Below are 19,063 nucleotides of genomic sequence, written 5' to 3'. Positions count from 1 at the left end.
TTAGTTTTGGTGGTTAAAGCTTTGTTATGCTTATTAGTAAAAAAAAAAAAAAAAAAAATGCCAATTTTGGTGGTTGAAGCTCTATTGCTGTTGTAGTGGTTTTGCTTTTTAGTTTCTTTCAGGTCTATTTCTACAGTTTTCTTACTGCTTTGTTGTTTCTCTTTCAATCATGTTATAACTCTTGGTCAATTTTGCTTTGGCCTTTTTTATAAAGTTTGTTTTTTCAATCGTGCTGTAACTCTTGGTCAAATGTGCTTTGGCCTTTTTTTATAAAGTTTGTTTTTTCAATCGTGCTGTAACTCTTGGTCAAATGTGCTTTGGCCTTTTTTATAAAGTTTGTCTGTTTGCTTGCCAAAAAAAAAATGCCTCGTAGAAAGCTACTTTAGGCACTACAAGCAGATTGAATACACTAGCAGCATGCCACAAAACCAACCTATGCTACAAACACCATTAGCACGAAACTAAAAAGTTACATATGACTTCCATGTAATTTCTATATATGCTCGATTAGGTCTTGTTGTAGTTGAGAATGAATATCTCTATCCCTAATGCGACGATGACATTGAACAAATTCCAAAAGCTTTGTCGTATGCTTGTGTGAAATTGATATGTCTGAATTGACATCAAATGCATCATAATTATAATATAAATTTTTAACATTTCTTTCATCTTCAACAATCATATTGTGTAATATGATGCAAGCTTTCATAATATCCTTTAGAGTTTCACAATGCCACAAACGTGCTGGTCCACGCACAATGGCAAATCTTGCTTGCAACACTCCAAATGCTCGTTCAACATCTTTTCTTGCTAACTCTTGAGCTGCAGCAAATTGTTTGTGTTTATGACTTTGTGGAAATGGAATTGTTTTCACAAATGTTGACCATGAAGGATATATACCATTAGCAAGGTAGTATCCCATTGTATAGTCATGACCATTGATTGAATAGTTAATTGGTAGAGCTCGTCCTTCAGCAAGTTCTATAAATAAAAAAGATTGCTCTAGAACATTTATGTCATTTTGTGATCCTGGCAGTCCAAAGAATGCATGCCATATCCAAAGATCATATGAAGCTATAGCTTCAAGAACTATAGTTGGTTCACGAACATGGCCAACATACATCCCCTTCCAAGCAACTGGACAATTTTTCCATTTCTAATGCATACAGTCGATACTTCCTAACATTCCAGGAAACCCACGATTGTCACCTTCTTTTAACAATCTATCAATATCAATTTTGTTTGGAGATCTCATGTACTTCTTCGAAAAAATTGAAACTATTGCTTTAACAAATTTTTTAAGACTTTCAACTGCAGTGTTTTCACCAATCCTTACATATTCATCAATATAATCTGTTGCAACTCCATATGCAAGCATCCTTAATGCAGCAGTGATCTTTTGGAGAGAAGACAAACCCAAAAATCCAACAGCATCCCTTTTTTGAACAAAATATAGGTCATGAGCTTCTACAGCAGATTGAAAACAAAGAAAAAGAGATTGACTCATTCGAAACCTCCTTCGAAATAAATTTGGAGAATACACGGGATTTTCTCCAAAGTAGTCATGAAAAAGCTAGTGATGCCTATGAAATCTATCACGCCATATATAGGCATGACCATAAACTGAACCGCGATGTAGTGATGTCCTCCTTCTTTTATTAAGCAACTCTCCTATGGCAGATATTGTCATCTCCAAATCATCATCTGAATCGGAATCATCAAGAATAACACTGACTAAACTAGTAGAAAGCATGGTGTAATGGAAAGGAAAAGAGGTGGAAAGATTCTGCTGGAGAAGATGGAATTGATCAATTGAATATAAAAGGAACAGTTTAAATTACAATGAAAAATGGAGGGAAAGTAATGAAATATAAAGAGGGAAATTTAGGAAAAAGAAAATAGGGAAAAAATTAAAATCATAAATGCTTTATGGGAAAATTCAAAAGAAAGAATTAAAATTTAAAGAGTCCATTGGACTTGAATAAAATTTTTGCTCTTTATATTTAGAAATCAATAAAGATGCTCTTTATTTATAGAAAAGATGCACTTTAAAATAAAGAACACCATTGGAGATGCTCTTAGTTGTCATAGAACTTATTTTCATAAGAATAATGGCTTGTGAGACAGCGAAATAAGCTTGGGATAAGCTTAAGGAGGAGTTTGTTGGAAGTGACAAAACTAGGAACATGCTTGTCTTGAATCTAAGAAGGGAGTTCAAAATGCAAAAGATGCAAGAGTCTAAAAACGTTAAAGAGTACGTTGACCGACTGATGAACGTGGTCAAAAAAATCAAACTACTTGGAGAAGAGATGACAGATAAGAGAATAGTCAAGAAGGTGCTCGTGAGTCTACTAGAGAGGTTGAAGGCTAAGATCTCATCTCTAGAAGACTCAAAAGATCTGTCCCAGATTACCATTATAGAGCTTGTCCATGCCCTATAAGCTCAAGAACAAAGAAGGTTGTTGAGACAAGAAGACAGCAGTGAAGGAGCCATGATGGCTTTGTATAAAGGGAAATCAGTTCAGGGAGGATATAAAAAGTCAGCTGGAGAGAGAAACGGCAAAGAAAAGGCGAACAACCAATGGGGCAAAAATAGTGGGATGAAAGGATATCTACCATGTCCCCATTGTAAGAAGAAAAATCATGCTAAGAATAGATGTTGGTTTAGGCCTAACATACGGTGTAGATCATGTAAGCAGTTTAGCCATATTGAAAAGGGTTGCAAGAATAAAATAAACCAACCACAACAACAAGCTCAAGTGGTCAAAAACCAGTACCAAAATAAAAAGGGAGAACAGTTATTTGTGATGACCTTTTGTTATGCAACTCACACCAGAAGAGAAACATGGCTGATCAACAGTGGTTACACCAACCACATGACACCAGATCTCACCAACTTCTTAGACTTGGATAGATCATTCCAGTCCAAGGTGAAGATCAGAAATGGAGAGTTCATGGAGGTTAAAGGAAGGGGTGAAGTTGTCGTCCATACTCCAACCAACACATCGCAAATGTGTTGTATGTGCCAGAAATCAGCCAAAGTTTACTAAATGTTGGAGAAACACTAGAGAGAAATTATTCTCTACATTTTCAAGACAGATCGTGTATGATAATAGACAGTGAAGATAGTAAGTTGATGAAAATGAAGATGATGGGAAAAAGCTTTCTTATTAAGTGGAGAAAACCAGAAGTTCAGATTTACTCTTCTAGAATAGATGAGTCTGAACTATGGCATAAAAGATTTGGCCATTTTCACTATAATGGCCTGAGAGAAATGAAGCACAAAGATCTGGTGCAAAATTTACTAGAGATTGAAAAGAGGAGGAGTTTATGTCAAGCTTGTCAACTCAAAAAATCGAGCAAACAACCATTCCTGCAAATGCGACCTGGAAAGCTACGGAGAAGCTCTAGTTGATACACACTGATGTGTATGGTCCAATGTAGACTTCATCCTTAAGTGGAAGTAAATACTGTGTGCTATTCATCAATGATTTCTCCAAAATGACCTAGGTCTACTTCTTGAAATAGAAAAATGAAATCATCGAAGTGTTTAAGAAGTTCAAGCTTCTAGTCAGAAACCAAATTGGTTTGACCATCAAATCTGTTCACAGTAATAATGGGACAAAATACACTTCGAATGAATTTAAAGAAATATGTAGAGTAGCTAGAATCAAGCACCAATTCAGTAGTCCTTACACTCCACAACAGATTAGAGTGAGTGAGAGGAAAAACAGAATGGTCATGGAGATGGCCAGATGCATGATCACTGAAAAGAAGCTGCTAAAGTCATTTTGGACAGGACGGTCAATATAAGAGTCTATTTGTTGAATAGACTGCCGACAAAGGCTCTAAATGATCAAACTTCATTCGAAGCTTGGTATGGAGTGAAGCCAAGTGTGAACGACCTAAAAGTCTTCATAAGCATCTGTTATGCTCAGGTTCTAGAGACCAAAAAAAAAAAAAAAAAAACAAGCTAGATGAGAAAGCTGAAGCTAGAATCTTTGTTGACTACAACAGCCAATCACATGCCTATAGAGTCTTCAATCCAAACACGAACAAGATTATGATCATAAGAGATGTCAGAGTTGATGAGTTGGTGGTTTGGAATTGGGAAGAAAAAAGGGTTGAAGAAGAACCAAGGCCTTAGCAGAGAGAGGTCGTTAACGACCAGAATGAAGCTGAGGAAGATTCAAATGCTGATGAAGAGATGTTAGTTATAAGGGCCAAGCCTTTAGCCAAAGTATATGAGAGGTGTGATGTCGCCATATTGGAGCTTGCGAGCTATGTTGAAGCTGCAAAGTCAAAAGACTGGAGGGTAGCGATGAAGGAAGAGCTAAGTGTGATTGAGAAAAATGAAACTTAGAAGCTGGTTGAGCAACTATCATATCAGAAGATCATCCAAGTTAAATAATCTTCAAGACTATGCTGAATCTTGATGGATCGATCAACAAATACAAATGGAGTAGCCTTTTCAGATATGTTTGCTCCAATTGCAAGACATGACACGATCAGACTCCTAATCGCACTAGTAGCTCTGTTTAAGTGGAAGATTTTCCAATTTGATGTCAAGTCTGCCTTTTTGAATCACTACTTAGACGAAGAAATATATGTGGAACGACCAGAGGGCTCTACAGATGAAGGGGGCAATGACAAAGTCTATCTATTGAAGCAGGCTCTTTAGGCCTGGTATAGCCGAATAAATGAGTATTTAAGTAAGCTCAGTTATACAAGAAGCCCCAACAAACACACTATCTATGTGAAGAAGAAAAAAAGCGATCTCATTACAGTCTCCCTATATGTCAATGACTTGCTAGTAACTGGAAACAACCCAAATCGAATGTGACCAATTCAAGAGAGCAATGTATAAGGAGTTCGAAATGACAGACTTGGGAGAGATGACATTCTTCCTTGCGATGAAGATAAACCAATCTCCAAATGACATATTTTTCTACCAAAGACAATATGCAAATGAAATCCTAAAAGAGTTCAGTATGGAAAGTTGTAATCTAGTGAGCACTCCACTAGTTCAAAATGAAAAGCTATGTAAATAAGATGGATGTCGCAAGGTCAATGAAAGCAGATATAAAAGCTTGATCGGGTGCTTGCTATTTAACTATGACTAGACTAAATATAATGTTTGCGACTAGTCTACTCTCAAGATTTATGACCGCACCTAGTGAAGCTCATTTCAAGGCGGCAAAGAGAGTACTTAGATATGTTTGAGGAAGTGTAAACCTCAAGATATGGTATAGAAGGTCTGAAGACTTCGACTTGGTCGAATATACTAATAACGACTAGGCAGGATTGGTCGAAGAAATGAAAAGCACATAAGGGTATGTGTTTTTCTTAAACAAATGAGCGTTCAGTTAGTTGTCCAAGAAGCAAGAGATAGTGGCTCAATCAATTGCGAAAGCAAAATACATTGTTGCAGTTGTTGCAGTGAATCAGGTGATCTGTCTAAGAAAGATCCTAAAGGATAAGAACCTAGAACGATATAAGCTTACAACGATCTTCTACGACAACCAGTCCGCTGTTGCAATGGCCAAGAGCCCGGTGTTTCATGGCCAATCAAAACATATAAATATCAAATATCGTGCTATTTGAGAAGCCAAACAGAACAAAGAAGTAAAGATCATTCATTGTCGATCCAAAGAATAAGCAGTAAGTAATTTGACTAAGGCGTTATGCAAAGCCAAGTATGAAGAGCTATGATTCAGACTTGAGGTTTCCAGCAAAGATAACAAGGAGGAGTGTTAAAGCAAGTGATATCTTGTTGGAAACATTAGAACGCGATCTGAAGCTTGCGATCAAATGTGGAAAGCTAACATGGATGCGAGCTGAAGTAGATGTGATCGACAACGATTTGAAGAGCATGTGACCTAATAGGCATGCAATCTGGAAGAAGCAACCAAGAAGTAATGCGACTTGGAAGCAATACAAGAAGGAATTCATACAATCAAATGTGCATACGATCAATAGCATTATACGGCTTGAAAGAGGTCAATGATTCAAAGCCAATCTAAAAGGTGTCAGAGTTGGTCAACTACCCAAAGTGGTTTAGCTAACTTCTCGGGATGTTAAGTATGATAGATTTTGTGTTAAGTAAGAATGTATAGCTCTATGATAATACCATGTAAATATCTCTGCAAATTAGATTAGCATTTAATGCTTTGCAAAGTTAGCATGTCCACGATGTATATGATGATGTCATATGTTTGTATATAATCCTGAAGCCCACCCTCTCTATTGATTGCCATTTGGACTCCCATAGGATTCCACGTAGGATGCCACATAGGATCTTAGGAGCTCTATTAATTTATTATTGCCATGTAGGATTCCATGTAGGGTTTTAGTGGCAACTCTAGAATTGCTATTTATTAGTACTAATATCACATATTGGGCATCCAAAGATCTAATTAAAAGATATATAGATTCATGTTAGTCCCTTCACATTCACCTAAATATTAATAACAATATAATAGTGACATCCCAGAGGTCTCAAGAAAACTTTGTTTATATGTAAATTGCTATTTATTAGTATTAATAGCACATATTGGGCATCCAAATGTCTAATTAAAAGATATATAGATTCATGTTAGTCCCTTCACATTCACCTAAATATTAATAACAATTAAATAGTGGCATCCCAAAGGTCTCAAGAGAACTTTGTTTATATGTAAATTGCTATTTATTAATATTAATAGCACATATTGGGCATCCAAATGTCTAATTAAAAGATATATAGATTCATGTTAGTACCTTCACATTCACCTAAATATTAATAAATTAAATAGTGGCATCCCAAAGGTCTTAAGAAAACTTTGTTTATATGTATAGATTAAATATTCAGTTTTGCATATATTTTGAATTCGAATTTTGATTGATTTTGCTTCTGCTTTTAGAAATTGTTTAGTGTAGAAGAATTGGCTTTGTACGATAGAATTGATGACTCGAGACCGATTCTCGTAGGCATTCTTGGGTATTAACTTTTATTCTCTGTTATATGTGATTTGACCTATAAAAACTGGCTTAGCAGTTACTTATTTTGATGTTTATTTGGTTGTGCTTTTGAATTAGATCGGTGTTCGATGTAACGAAAGGGAAATCACACTATGTGGGAGGAGGTTACCATCATTTTGCTAGAAGGTTTGTGCTTTGTTCTTTCACTTAAATGCCATTCTTTTGTTTCTAACTAAGTTGTACATAGAAATTTGAGCATCTTCAAAGTTCTTCGAAGAGCCTAAAACGTTGTTGGATTCATTGTATTTTATAAATTATGTCTCTACACTTGCTCTGATAGCTTTTTATTTTCCTTGCAAACTCAAAGATGCTTCCCGTGCATTTGTTTTAGGAAACTTTACAGGTACAAATGGTCAATCGTTATCTTTATTTTATGTTTTAGTTTGAATCTTCTTGATGACTTTTATGCAGGTATCAAGTGCGCCTTTGTTATGACATTCTCATCATCTATGTCAGTTGTAGAATATTACCTTTTGAAACGTTTTCCTGTCCCATACGATAAGCGACCCACTGGCACCCAAATTGCACAATTATTTGTACTTCTGTAATTTCTAAACATAAAAAAAAAAACACATTTCCAATGAAACACGCAATGTAATTTGCATCTAGATGTTGGGACTATGGTTTATCTAATTTCAATTGATTTTTTACTTTCTTTGGCAGCTCTCTACTTTGTTGCTATGGCTACCATTGCTGCTTTAATTGGGTAGCAAATTGTGAGAAAACTGATTATTTTATTGGGAAGGGCATCACTTATCATCTTCATTTTAGCCTTTACCATATTTGTTAGTGCAATATCTTTAGGTTGGTGCTAATCTCCCTGTTGCCTGGCTTGATAATATCATTTTCTTTCAGATATCATTTTACTTGGACAAAGTCTGAAACTGATGTTTTCTTCTGTTGATAGGTGGGGTTGGCATAACAAACATGATAGAGAAGATTGAAGCACATGACTACATGGGATTTGAGAACCTTTGCAAATAGGCCAGACCAATAACCCACAAACACATGCATTTGCATACCACTAAAACTTTATAATAAAGCTATTTACAAACTTTTTCAAAAACAACCACTAAACATACCTGTGCAACGTAGGGGCCTTCCATCTAGTCTTTGATGAAGTTCAAGAAAAAGTAGACGAGTGAAAAACATTTGACAGGAAACATTCTCTGATAAACTTGTCTCTGAGAAAAACCAAACACTTGCGTTCTTTTCATTTGCATTCTCCAGCTTGTAAACCAACAACACTCAATGCTCAAGTTGCGTCAATTGATCATTTCATGTTAATTTAAGTTTTCATAGAAATTTCGCAACTTACAATGACTTGACTGCATCTGTAGACTAGCAGCGGCCATTTTGGCCTACACCAATGCTTTTATTTCATGTATTAAAGAAGTTTGTAATACATACTAGATTTTCTGAATTCAAGTTGGCAAGAATCATTATCTTGTCAAGTTTTTTTCCAAGAATGTCTTCATGAAACAAAGTCATTAAACTAATAACAGTTAACAAGTACGTGGTTGCCAATATTGTTTAATCTTGTAAGTCATTTTCAAAATTCTTTCACAATATTATAACGTAAGGGTTTTCATACTTGGCTTCTCAAGTTAATGGCTACATGCATAAATCAAATTAACATTTATTTGATTAAAGCTAGAGATAATCTACCATACTGTGTTTATGTGATGGATTATATGCCATCTCTAGTACTCATTAAGATTATAATATGGGGGTATTTGAATCATATAATGTTTTATTATAGGGGGATGTTATATTAACGGAAAGATAGATCACATTAAAGATTATTATGAATGTTTAGGAAATGTGTTTGATTGGATTGAATAAATTAGTGAGTAATATGTTTGGTTAGGAGGATAAATGAGTGGGTATGCTATATAGATTACTAAATTGCCTTCCTTTTTAAATATTAATGTAATATTATTTTATTATTATTTTTTGAATCATTTGTTTTAACCCTTTACATTTGAAATTTTGCTAAAACACCCTAGCCATATAAAACTTTAATTTGTGGCAAAATAGCCCCACCCACCCCAAGCCACTGCCGGCAGCTAGCCACTACCACTGACCACTGTCAATAGTCGATGAAATGGCACACGACTGGTCATGTATGGTCGATCGTGCACCAGCAAAGCCATTTTCTGCCATGGATCCGTTTCACGGCCAAATCTGTGGTCGTGAAACGACCATAAAAACACGCAACATTGGCTAGATTCCATCAGTCGTGTGCCATTACGGCAACCTTGGCTGGCGTCCAATGGTGGTCTTGGTTGGCTGGGAGTATTTTGTTACCTTTTAAACTTTTTTGTGACTGGAGTGTTTTAGCTAATTTCTCAATAGACTATTATATCAATCTTACAAATACATAATACAATATTCACTTCATATTAGTTTATCTCTCTTGTTCTTGAAATGTGATTGTCATCTCTTGCTCTGTTTGGTTGTGTTGAGTGTTAAGTGGCAAGGTTCTCATCAAATTGGTATCAAAGGCAAATTCATTCAATCCAGGGGTGGGTAATGGTAAACAGGAAAATTGATCTAAGAGTAGAAGGTTTAGAAAAGGAGATGGGAACCGTCAGAGAGGATGTAGGCAACATCAAGGAAGAAGAAGGAAATATTAAGCAGTACCTCATGGAGTTACGGGAAGGGGTTAGATTGAAAGACAAGAAAGAAGAAAGTATGACTTGGGGAAAAGAGAGGTTAGAATCAAATGGAATATCGGTGAATAATAGGGGGAATTGCTCAGATCGATCGAAGAATACTGAGTTCAATGAAGAAGATCAGAGGTTAAAGAAGTTAGGCTTACCCTTATTTAATGGAGAAGATCCATATGGCTAGGCTTTCAGAATCGATTGGTATTTCAATGTTAATAAGTTCTCTGAGGGAAAAAAGTTTGAGGCAACGACAGTGTGCATGGAAGGTCAAGCGCTCAATTGGTTCGAGTAGGTTGATTCAAGGGTATCGTTCTCCGATTGGAGAGCGATTAAGACTGCCACGATCAAAAGGTTTTGGCCATCGTATAAAGGCTTGACGTTTGAGTCTTTGGTGGCATTGAGACAAATGGGAACTGTCACAGAATATTATGAGCGTTTGATGCATCACCATTGACAGGGGTTGAAGAAGATTTATTGATGGGGACTTTTGTTCATGGGTTAAAGGAGGAGAGATAAGGGCTAATCTAAGATTAGTAAGGCCCAAAACCTTATTTGAGCTAATGAACTAGGCACACAGGATAGAAAAGCGCAATTGGATCTTGGACAAAAATAAAACTAGAGTGGGCCAGCCCAATGGAGTAACAGGCTTGAGGTTTACAACTAGGTGACCCAAAACCCAGATCCCATTCACATTAACTGGGGATCTAATCCATACGAAATCCAAAGCACACCCTAATAGCTCCACTTCTAGTTGACAGGGGAAAATATTGTTTTAACCATCGCCTAGGATTGGCCGGGAAAACAACTTCCAGTGACTTTCTAAAGTTGAAATTAAGTACAAAAAGGAGAGGGGGTTGTGCTTCAAGTGCAATGAGAAGTTTGGGCCAACGCATAGGTGCAAAAATTGTGCATTACAGATTCTGCTAATTATTGAAGAAGATGAAGCAATTAAAAAGGAAATAATTAACTTGACAGAGGAAGAAACCAATGTGGAAGGTAATCGTATCGCTCTATCCATGAACTCAATTGTGGGGTTAACATCAGGCAACACTTTGAAACTACAGGGGAAAATTGGTGAGGAGGAGATGATAGTACTGGTTGATAGTGGGGCTTCCCACAATTTCATCTCTCATGATCTTGTCAGTAATTGAACTTACCTGTTGGTGAGACTAAGTCCTTTAGGGTCATGGTGGGAAATGGCTTTACTGTTTGAAGTACGGGGGTTTGTCGAGGTTTGAAATTACAGATGCAAGGGCTTAATGTGTTACAAGATTTTTTTCCTTTCAAATTGGGAAGGGCTGATGTGGTTAGGAATGACTTGGTTGAGCCCTTTAAGAGATTGATGCGTGTTTCCTACAACATGCAATATGTAACAAGTATAATAATCGCTCAAGTAATAGAGTGATGAGTGAGCATCGTTCCCACGAGGTTTACTTGCTAAGCACTAAGTTTCTTACTGTTCTCAAGTTGGAGCAATCGACTTCTTTTGGATTAATGGGAGCAAATTAAAAATAAAAACTAAAGCTGAAATTACTAACTTAAAAATTTAACTACGAACGCGAGATGAAGACCACAGATAAATTCAATTCAATTAAAACGGGTAGGGTTTTGACTTCATTTGGACTTTATGGGTTAAACCTAAAGAATTAAGCTAAATTCATATTCACATGCATTGATTGTAAATCGAACTCTCTAAAGTGTCAAACATACCTTCTCAAGCTATGTTTTCCTACTCTTCCCTATTAACCTTCCGCACCCAACAAATTGAAAGTTAATAATTCTAAGCTCATTAAGCACAAGAGTCCTAAAATGATTTCATTGGTTCTTAAATCTATCTCTAGCATCTAATACTAAAATGGTGATTACCCAAGAAGCCTAACATGATTTATTTCTCAATCTCATCATGTTCATCAAATAAAACCAGTAAATGCAGAATAAACACACAATCAAAGAAAAATCATATGAAAAGAAAATACTTAATAATTTAACCCATAAAAATCCGAACTACAGTCAAAACCCTAACCCAAAATGTGTTAGTTCATGGCTAAATCAACAACACAAATGAAATAAATGAAAATACTAAAGTTTAACATAATGAAAATAAAAGAAAAGATAAGAAATCTCCCCAAATGATGAATCTCCTGGTTCAAAATCGAATCTTCACCCTTGTTCAATCTCCAAAAACGCTCAAAATGAAACTAAGAAAATGTAAAAGCTGCTAACCCTACTTTCTGAACGACCCTTTGCAAAAAGGCTAAGTGTTTCTTTTATACCTTGCCCAAATTCCTAAGAAAAATCCGCAAAAGTAAAGCTGTGCGTTTTACAAAACTAGAAATTTCGGTCGTTGCCACAGCGAAGAAGAAATCTCGCCGTGGTGAAGAAAGAAGCAGATATGATTCGTGACTGGCGCATTTCGCCGCAGCGAAGAACAAATCTTCGCCGCCACGAAGCTTCTTGAAAAATTTTAAAATTACAGAATTGCCCCTTTGCTTGTATCTTCGCTTGATTCTTCGATCTTTGGTGCTCTCCCTTGTAAACAAGCTTCATAGTACTTTATTTTGCTTCAGAACTCTCCCAACTTCTGAGATCCGCTTACTTTTGAGTCCAAAATTTTCAATTTTGTCCTTATTTGCTCAAAATGTCCATTTTAACCTAAAACATGAAATGTAAAGAATTAGACAACAATTCAGGTCAAAAATGAACTAGAAAGTACCTGAAATCCAACTAAAAATTCTTATAAAAATGGTATAATCCACGGATTATTAGAGATGTGTGTGCTAATTGGAAATCTCTTACGATGAAAGCATCAAAGATGAGGTAGTCTCTCTAGACCCGAGAGTGGATTCCTTGCTAGCCGAATTTGCACCGATCTCTGATCAACCTATTGGTCTTCCCCCTTATTGTAGATAGGACCACCCTATTACCATGAAAAATGGCGCCCAAACCCCAAATATCAGACCATATAGATATTCCTATGCTCAAAAAAATGAAATTGAAAGGCTTATGGGTGAGATGTTAACAGTAGGGATAATTCAGCCTAGTATTAGTCCTTTTTCGAGTCTAGTGTTACTAGTTAGAAAAAAATATGGTAGTTGACACTTTGTGTAGATTATAGAGCACTGAACAACATTACTATACCCAATAAATCCCTCATTCCAACCATAGATGAATTGCTAGATGAACTGGGAGAAGTCGTAATATTTTCTAAACTAGACCTCAAGTCAAGTTATCACTAGATCAGGGTTCGTGATGAAGGTGTCCTTAAAACAACTTTTTAGACTCACGAAGGACATTACGAATTTTTAGTAATGCCATTTGGGTTGACGTATGCCCCCTCTACCTTTCAAGCATTGATGAATGAAATTTCCAAGCCTTGCCTTTGCAAGATTATCTTGGTTTTTTTTACGACATATTGATTTACAATACTGACATATTTGCTCACCTGATGCATCTAAGACAGGTTTTTCAAATCCTATAGGAGCACAAGTTGGTTAATAAAAAAAAAAAGTGTCAACTTGCTCAAGCAAAACTAGAGTATTTATGACACATCACCTTAGAAAACGGTGTTGAAGCTGATCTTGCGAAGGTAGATTGTATGCTTTCCTGGCATGTTCCCACTACAGTGAAGAGTTTACAGGGTTTCTTACGCCTCACAGGATATTATCGAAAATTCATTAACGACTATGGCCAAATTGCTCAACCATTAACCCAACTATTGAAGAAAGATTATTTCAAGTGGTCCAAGGAAGCACAACAAGCTTTTGAAAGTTTACAGAGAGCGATGGTTTCAGTTCCAATGTTAGCCACTCCCAATTTTGCCAAACCTTTTGAAGTCCAGACTGATGCCTCAGGTCTCAGCATAGGAGCTATTTTGGTGCAACAAGGGCGACCCATTGCATTTCTCAGTAAAGCATTTTCTTTTTCTTCCAAACAAAAATCAGTCTATGAGAGGGAACTAATGGCCATTGTATTCGTTGTGTACAAATGGAGCCACTACTTGATTGGAAAGAAGTTTATCATAAAGACTTTGATCAGAGAAGTCTCCAATTTTTTATGGGGCAGAGGACAATCACACCAAAACAACATAAATGGATTTCTAAACTGTTGGGGTACAAATAGTGGTTGATGCACTTTCTAGACAGGAGTTAGGACTTGAGCTTAATGCCTTCTCTACAGCAATATTTCAGGGGTATGAAGACTTGGTAATCAAAGCATTGCAGGATAACAAATTTAAGTTGATTATTCATAATCTTCTTTTACAACTCAATTCTAAAACCCACTATACCCTACATCGTGGTTGTCTTTTATATAAAGGCAGGCTTGTACTCCCTAAAAGTTTCGGTTTATACCACAACTGCTAGAGGACAGCAGCGGCCATTTGGGGTTCTTTTGGGAAGGAATTAGACGGGATATCAAGAATTTTGTGAACTCTTGTGGTATTTGCCAACAGAACAAACATTTATCACTGAAACCTACAAGATTGTTGCCCTTGCCAATCTTAGACTTGGCTTTCTATGACCTCTCCAAGGATTTTATTGGTGGCCTTCCGGAGAGCCTTAGGTTTGACACTATATTTGTGGTGGTGGATCGATTAATAAAATATAGCCATTTTATGTTGCTTTGCCACCCTTACAATGCGAAGGAAGTGACTGCCCTTTTTGTGAAGGAAGAGGTTAGATTGCATGGTTTTCTCAAGTCTATTGTTTCTAACCGTGATCGACTTTTTTTGAGTAACTTTTGGATTGAACTCTTTCATTTAGCTGGCACTACTATCAAATTTAGTTCAACATGCCACCCCTAAATTGATAGGCAAACGGAGGTGGTTAACCGTTGTATTGAGACATATCTCTGGTGCTTCACAAGCAACAAACCAAAGCAATAGCCTAAATGGATTCACTAGGCCAAATTTTGGTTTAAGACCTCCTTCCATAGCTCCACCAAAATGTCACCTTTCAAGGCTCTTTATGGTTGTGCACCTCCTATTCTCTTGAAATTTACTAAGGTACACTCTGCTGTGGAAGAAATTAATCAGCAAATGCTTCAACGGAATGCCTTGTTGGATGAACTTAAATCCAATTTATCTACAACTTAAGATCACATGAAAGCCTATGCTAATTCTCACCATCAAGATGTGTCCTTTGAACCAAGTGACTTCGTTTACTTAAAACTTCAGCCTTATAAATTCAGATCCTTGGCTCTAAAGCTTAATGAAAACTCAACCCACGTTTTTCTGGTCCTTTTCAAGTTCTGATCAAGGTAGGTGAAGTTGCCTATCGCCTAGCATTGCCTGAGTCTTCCAAGATCCATCTTGTTTTTCTTGTTTCTCAGCTAAAAAAGATTCCCTATAATTTCGTCCTAGTTCAGCCTCTTCCAACCTGCCTTAATGAAGATTTACAGCTTATGGTCCAACCTACCTCAATGCATTCCGTTCACACCCTGTTGGATGGCTCATCTTTAGAAGTTTTGATTCATTAGAAAGACTTACCTCCCTCTGAGGCCACATAGGAATCCTTTGATGTCATCAATCTTCAATACCCTCTTTTTCACCTTGAGGACAAGGTGGCACTCATGGGTGGGGGGGTATTGATAGGACCCCAACTCATACTTACAAAAGGAAAAAAAGGGCTAAGTAGTGTGGAGTTGCATGTGGGGAAGTTGCTTATCCAAGCGGCAATGACAATGGATTGTGCGTGACGTTTTGGGGTACAAATATAAAAATATGATTTGTAAAAGGCCAGAGAACATTTTAGTGGGATTGTGGAAGGGAGGTCACTAGCTCCTTGAATTGCTAGGCTATCTTTAAATTCATTATTGTTTACTTTCTTTGCTTTTTAATAGATTGTTATAGCAATCTGAAGGAATGTCACTAGCTCCTCGAATTGCTAGGCTATCTTTAAATTAATTATCGTTTACTTTCTTTGCTTTTCAATAGATTGTTGTATCAGTCTTACAAATACGTAATATAGTATTCACTTCATATAAGTTGATCTCTCTTGTTCTTGAATTTTGATTGTGATTTACTGCTTTGTTTGGTTAAGTGTTAAGTGTTGAATGTCAAAGTTCTCTTGAAATTATGACATTAATTATCAATATTATAGTAACAAATGATATTATCAGACATTGGTTATCAATATTATAGTAACAAAAGATATTATCACTGAAGTTATGATAAAATAGTATCCTTGGCAATTTAGATGAACGAAAAAATGAACGATAAAATAGTATCCTTGGCAATTTAGATGAACGAAAAAATGAACTAAACAGCAGTTAATATTATGGAGCTTAGTTTAAAATGATAACTATGTAAATATATTCGTCTTGCATTTAAGATTATCAAGTGATGCAAACCATATTCAACCATGATATGATCAAATATATATTCAAAGGAACCGGAGTTGAAACCTGAAACATAGGTTCCGGTTTCGGGTATCTGTGATAATTTAATTACCCCGTCTTTTGAAAAATTACAAATATACCCTCTAAAAATTATAAATACACTCCTAATAGTTTACAAAAATTATATTTTAATCTCGATTCCTATCCAGGTACCTGTATCTCAGTTCCAGTACCGATTCCCGATTTCGGTTCTAGTTCTTGAAGTGGTGGAACGGGAATCGGAAGCACATAGTACCGATTCCGATTTTTTAGAACTGGAACCACATAATATCGGTTCCAGTTTTTGAGAATCGAAACCGACCCTATGACGGTCGATGTTGGGTAGGGACAGGAACCCCGGGTAGTCACTGGTTCCGGTTCTACCCTATTATTATGCTCTCTTAGATATAGTAAAATTTAGAATGCATCTCGCACTTATCTGAATGTATCAATTACCCTTTATTAGGAGGGATTTGTGATATTTTTTTAAGGGGCAAATGATAATTTCCAGGGGTAAAGAATGAGTTTAAGACGCAAATGATAATCTAGGAGCATATAACAATAAAAAAATCACAAAATTACTTATTATGATAGCAAGGGCTTAATATATTAGGATTTTATTTGTGCTCTTGGGTTAGTTCATGGCTAAATCAACAACACAAATGAAATAAATGAAAATACTAAAGTTTAACATAATGAAAATAAAAGAAAAGATAAGAAATCTCCCCAAATGATGAATCTCCTGGTTCAAAATCGAATCTTCACCCTTGTTCAATCTCCAAAAACGCTCAAAATGAAACTAAGAAAATGTAAAAGCTGCTAACCCTACTTTCTGAACGACCCTTTGCAAAAAGGCTAAGTGTTTCTTTTATACCTTGCCCAAATTCCTAAGAAAAATCCGCAAAAGTAAAGCTGTGCGTTTTACAAAACTAGAAATTTCGGTCGTTGCCACAGCGAAGAAGAAATCTCGCCGTGGTGAAGAAAGAAGCAGATATGATTCGTGACTGGCGCATTTCGCCGCAGCGAAGAACAAATCTTCGCCGCCACGAAGCTTCTTGAAAAATTTTAAAATTACAGAATTGCCCCTTTGCTTGTATCTTCGCTTGATTCTTCGATCTTTGGTGCTCTCCCTTGTAAACAAGCTTCATAGTACTTTATTTTGCTTCAGAACTCTCCCAACTTCTGAGATCCGCTTACTTTTGAGTCCAAAATTTTCAATTTTGTCCTTATTTGCTCAAAATGTCCATTTTAACCTAAAACATGAAATGTAAAGAATTAGACAACAATTCAGGTCAAAAATGAACTAGAAAGTACCTGAAATCCAACTAAAAATTCTTATAAAAATGGTATAATCCACGGATTATTAGAGATGTGTGTGCTAATTGGAAATCTCTTACGATGAAAGCATCAAAGATGAGGTAGTCTCTCTAGACCCGAGAGTGGATTCCTTGCTAGCCGAATTTGCACCGATCTCTGATCAACCTATTGGTCTTCCCCCTTATTGTAGATAGGACCACCCTATTACCATGAAAAATGGCGCCCAAACCCCAAATATCAGACCATATAGATATTCCTATGCTCAAAAAAATGAAATTGAAAGGCTTATGGGTGAGATGTTAACAGTAGGGATAATTCAGCCTAGTATTAGTCCTTTTTCGAGTCTAGTGTTACTAGTTAGAAAAAAATATGGTAGTTGATGCTTTGTGTAGATTATAGAGCATTGAACAACATTACTATACCCGATAAATTCCTCATTCCAACCATAAATGAGTTGCTAGATGAACTGGGAGAAGTCGTAATATTTTCTAAACTAGACCTCAAGTCAAGTTATCACTAGATCAAGGTTCGTGATGAAGGTGTCCTTAAAACAACTTTTTTGACTCACGAAGGACATTACGAATTTTTAGTAATGCCATTTGGGTTGACGTATGCCCCCTCTACCTTTCAAGCATTGATGAATGAAATTTCCAAGCCTTGCCTTTGCAAGATTATCTTGGTTTTTTTTACGACATATTGATTTACAATACTGACATATTTGCTCACCTGATGCATCTAAGACAGGTTTTTCAAATCCTATAGGAGCACAAGTTGGTTAATAAAAAAAAAAAGTGTCAACTTGCTCAAGCAAAACTAGAGTATTTATGACACATCACCTTAGAAAACGGTGTTGAAGCTGATCTTGCGAAGGTAGATTGTATGCTTTCCTGGCATGTTCCCACTACAGTGAAGAGTTTACAGGGTTTCTTACGCCTCACAGGATATTATCGAAAATTCATTAACGACTATGGCCAAATTGCTCAACCATTAACCCAACTATTGAAGAAAGATTATTTCAAGTGGTCCAAGGAAGCACAACAAGCTTTTGAAAGTTTACAGAGAGCAATGGTTTCAGTTCCAATGTTAGCCACTCCCAATTTTGCCTAACCTTTTGAAGTCCAGATTGATGCCTCAGGTCTCAGCATTGGAGCTATTTTGGTGCAACAAGGGTTACCTATTGTATTTCTCAGTAAAGCATTTTCTTTTTCTTCTAAACAAAAATCTGTCTATGAGAGGGAACTAATGGCCATTGTATTCGTTGTGTACAAATGGAGCCACTACTTGATTGGAAAGAAGTTTATCATAAAGACTTTGATCAGAGAAGTCTCCAATTTTTTATGGGGCAGAGGACAATCACACCAAAACATCATAAATGGATTTCTAAACTTTTGGGGTACAAATAGTGGTTGATGTACTTTCTAGACGGGAGTTAGGACTTGAGCTTAATGCTTTCTCTACAGCAATATTTCAGGGGTATGAAGACTTGGTAGTCGAAGCATTGTAGGTTAACAAATTTAAGTTGATTATTCATAATCTTCTTTTACAACTCAATTCTAAAACCCACTATACCCTACATTGTGGTTGTCTTTTATATAAAGGCAGGCTTGTACTCCCTAAAAGTTCCCGGTTTATACGACAACTGCTAGAGGATAGCAGTGGCCATTTAGGGTTCTTTTGGG

General features: G+C 36.4%; 1 pseudogene; it reads right to left on the bottom strand.

Annotated features, from left to right (window-relative positions):
* Positions 1 to 493: 493 nt before the first annotated feature.
* On the bottom strand, positions 494 to 1,753 carry LOC116110851 (annotated as a pseudogene).
* Positions 1,754 to 19,063: the final 17,310 nt, after the last annotated feature.

The sequence above is a fragment of the Pistacia vera genome, unplaced genomic scaffold (genome assembly GCF_008641045.1).
Source record: "Pistacia vera cultivar Batoury unplaced genomic scaffold, PisVer_v2 Contig617, whole genome shotgun sequence".
Lineage (NCBI taxonomy): Eukaryota > Viridiplantae > Streptophyta > Magnoliopsida > Sapindales > Anacardiaceae > Pistacia > Pistacia vera.
Note: the sequence above shows the minus strand (reverse complement) of the source record. Positions and strands in the feature narration are given on the sequence as shown.